Here is a 4344-nt window from a genome sequence, read left to right on the forward strand (position 1 = left end):
AACAAAAACAAAAACAATTTGCTGTCCAAACTTGAGGCCAATGTATAACTGTTCATAAAAAACCAAGCTGGTATTAGAATTTGATATTGTTTCTTTTATTCCTCAGATTAATAATTCACTATGAGCCCAACAGTATACTTTTTTCTGTGTAAAAAAAGTTTTCCATAGCAATAGTTTTCTTGAAGAGTTAATTTCTTTTCTGTACTGCACAAAAATTTGGAGGTTGAACTTAGATGTGTGGGAAAATGCAATGCCATCAATAGCAAACGTCTTCAGTAGGCAGAAATAACAAAGAAACATAATGAACTCCATATTTCACATTTAGAAGAGTAACTTATTGTATGTCACCAAAGGCATTTAAAATGCTCCAAATTGATATAGTCTGTGTCTTAAAGCACAGCAGCCTGGGAAGACAAAAATCACAAAGTTGTTTGCAAACAATGAACACATTCTAGTTGCTGGAATGTTTCATTGACAGTTGAGATTGTGTTCTTCAAACAGAAAGACGAAAGTTTTTAAAAATTATCTAGACAATTAGTTAGCATAAATAATAACAATTCTTTGTTTCAAACCCAAGGTTTAGAGTAGTGAATGGGATTTATATAAATAACTAGGAAGAAGTGGGAAATGGTAAACTTTTTCTTCATTTCTCCATTCATAGCTGGTCAGCCACATGAGTACATCTCAAATGATTTGGGGCAAGCCAAGTTTTAAAAACATTCTAACTTATAGTATGACCAATAGATAATTCATGCCATCCAAGGAGTTCACCAATATCCAAACCAATCTATTCCCTATTAAACAAGAAAAGTCTGTTGCATACATGCTTGGATGCTGTGGTGATGTCAAATTGCCATGGAAGTTTCTAAAAACTTCCTCTTCATTTCTGTACTTATCCCAAGCCAGACTTATTCAGATAGCTCACAAAAGGCATTAGTCACCAGGCCTGATTGAGTAATGCTAAACTAGATTACAATAAATGCACAGGGGGTAATTTGGGTTGGAGGCGTTTAATACACACTGTAGTGGGCCGAATTATGGCTCCCAAAAGTTATGTTCAAGTCGTAATCCTTGGTACCTACGAATGTGTCCTTATTCAGATGTAGGCTCTTCGCAGATGCAATCAAGTTCCAATTTATGGTGTCATAAATTGAGAGAGGTTTGAAGACCAGAAGAGATATAGGGAGGAAGGCCATATGAAGACAGACAGAGATGGGAATGATGGGGCTGTCACCCAATGAACACAGGATTGTCAGCAACTACCAGAAGGTAGGAAGAAGTAAGAAGGAGCCCCCAAAAGCCTTTAGAGAGAGACAGCCCTGCTGAAACCTTGACTTAAAACTTCTAGCTTCTAGCACTACGATGGGATACATTTCCAGTATTTTAATAGTCTGTAATATGTTGTTATGGCAACCCTAAGAAACTACTACATACACCAACAGTGGATTTCACACAGCAACAATTCTAAGGGCTAACATGTGTTAGGTAATACAAGGTTTCTATGGCAAATAAGCTTAACAAGGAGAAAGTTAAAGACTTCAGCTTAAAAAAAAATTCTCAGGGCTTTTGACATAAATTTATCAGCTACTATTAACCAAACACCTTCTTCCCTGAAGGCATGTTGAAGACATTAAGCATACCAACTCATGTGATTGTCATAACATCTCCATGAAGTTGGGGAATATTCCTCTCCCCATTTTATAGATGATGAAACAGTCACAGAATGGTAAAACCACTTGCACAATGGGTAGGGAACAGTGAAGCTAAGATTGCCCAGGCATTGAATCCAGAGCCTAGGTGATCCGGGCACGTAAGGAGCCTTGGGGGTCTCCTAAGGGCTCTCATAGTTAGGACAGGATCAATTTATTTATCTATTTAGTGTGTGCAGAGGATTCATAGGATGCATGTTTAATGGAAAATGACTGCTGAACTGTCACTGGCCACACATTCTACTGCTGTGTGTATTTCAGGATTTAAGCAGTTTAGAATCCTGGGAAAATGACCTAAAGCAATTATCAATGGCTTCCAGTGGTGGCTGATGTAGTCACACAGCTAAACAAATGATTTTTCTAAATAACTACATATTCTCATTTGAAATTACTCCCCACCCCCACCCTGCAAACACATACAACAGGACTTGGGATTTGAACAGGGAAGCACACATTGGCTAGTGAAAAATAAAGCCTGACAAAGGTGTGAGAAAAAAATCTGCCTCAGTAAATGGAAAAGGAGCTAAATCAATGGGCTGTGAGCATAGAAGGAAAGCTCACTTAGGTGTGAAGAAACAGTGTGGCTGTAAGTCACACCATGTTGCTTAGAATGAGTGCATTAAAAAAATAATAATTCAAAAGGAATCAGGGGGCCCGTGACACAGAAGCAAAGGGGCACAACTATTGGAAAAAGAGAGGAAAGTGAGAATCAGTCAGTCTCAAGTATTTTGAAATCCATGCATTTGGAGAATGAAGTGGGTGGGTTACCACAGAGGAGGAGAAGATAGTTAAGTGCTTTTGGTGTTAGAAGGTCAAGGGCTGTTTCCTCACTCTCAGGGGATGACCTGGTTTTCTATTTCATTGAGAAAAAAGGAGCAACCAGAACACAATTCTCTCCTCTGTCGACCACCTACTTGCTTGTCTCCATTTATTTTCCTCTCCTCTGGAACCTGGAAAAAGCTTCCCTTTCTCATATCTGGCCCTTCTACCTGTGTGCTGGAGCGTCTTGCCTCTCACCCACTCAAGGACTTTCCTCCTGTGATCTTCCTCATTCCCTTTTGTCCATTGATTTTTCACTGTCAGCAGGTTGTATCACTTTATAACCATGCTAAAATCATTTTCCTCCTTAAGTACTTTCCCTCAAACTGCAACAATATTTTTCAACTCCCCCTTTAGAGCAAAACTGAAGAATTATTCATACTTCTCCTTTCTACTTCTTTACCTCTCATCCATCTTGAAAACATTTCAATCAGGCTTTTATCCAGACCATTCCACCAAATCACTCCTGTCAAGTTGGCAAGGACTCTGTCTTGCCAAATCTGATGATTACCTCCTTGTCCTTATCTTACTTGGCCTCTAAGCACATTAGCAGGATTAATCACTTCTTTGAAACTCTTTCTTGACTGGGTCTCGAGGACACCAATCTTAACTGGTTATTCTTCTGTTTTCCTGGCTGCTTTGGAAACTTCTTTGTTGGATTTGCTTCTTTCTGATCTCTAAATGTTAGGCCTCAGGCCTTGGAACACTATTATTACCTATCTGTATTTGCTTCCTAAGAGATTTCATCTAGTCTCATGCCTTTAAATACCATCTGTCAGGGGTGGTCTTCTAAATTTCTATCTCCAGTCCTGAGCATTTAGCTCATATATATAATGGCTTCCTTGAAATTTCCCTTTAGATAGCTCATGGATACCTTGCAGATATCATGTCTAAAACATGTGTCTAAAACACTCTTAATTTTCTTACCTCTCTCCCCTCAGAAGGGCCCATGCAGTTTGGGTTCTCTAAAGTCAATGTTGAGTTTGACTCAACAATGTTGGTGGGCAGAGGATGTACTAGGGATTGGCTTCTGTGGATAGGCAGGTAGAGAAGGTAAGGGGCAGGACTGAGGGGGAAGTTTTAGTAACAGTCAGACCCAATATAGGCTTGGCCTCCATGATAAAGAGCTCTGGAGTGCATATGACCTGTTAGATTGAACCCAAATGGCAAGGACTTTGCATGCCAAGTTTGTTAGTCATTGTGAACTTCTCTGGGAAGATGCTCTGGGAGGAGGCATCTTTCTGCAGCTGAGGCCACCCATGAAGGCATGGTCAGTTGGAGGCTATATCTCTCAACGTCTCTGTCATCACCCACTTGGGGTCACCTAGTCATTTTCCCAAGCACATTGCCTTTGCGTCTTAGTTTAATATGCAGCCTTTGAGGCTCTAAGTATTTTGCCAATTTTAGATATTTTATCCCAAGCTACAAACAAGTATCAGTTGTATAACATCAGGATGTTTCCCACCACTCATTCTGTAATGGCTACACATTTGTAACTTCTCCAATACCACTACCTACTCTATTTTATTTCAAAGAAATATTGAAGGGTGGTGCCTGTGGCTCAAGGAGTAGCGCACTGGCCCCATATACTGGGGGTGGTAGGTTCAAGCTTGGCCCTGGCCAAAACTGCAAAAAACCTCAAGAAAAAAAAAGAAAAAAAAAGCCTTTCTATTCACCTAATATGACTAATAAGAAAAAGTGTTCCAATTATAGGCAATCTCCTAGATACAAACATCTGACTTTACAGCTCATACTTATGAACAGAGGCTATAAAGGTATTAGGTAAATGTACCTCTTTCAACTCACATGCAAATTC

The sequence above is a fragment of the Otolemur garnettii genome, unplaced genomic scaffold (assembly GCF_000181295.1).
Source record: "Otolemur garnettii isolate 467f Iridium unplaced genomic scaffold, OtoGar3 scaffold00015, whole genome shotgun sequence".
In the NCBI taxonomy this organism is placed as follows: Eukaryota; Metazoa; Chordata; class Mammalia; order Primates; family Galagidae; genus Otolemur; species Otolemur garnettii.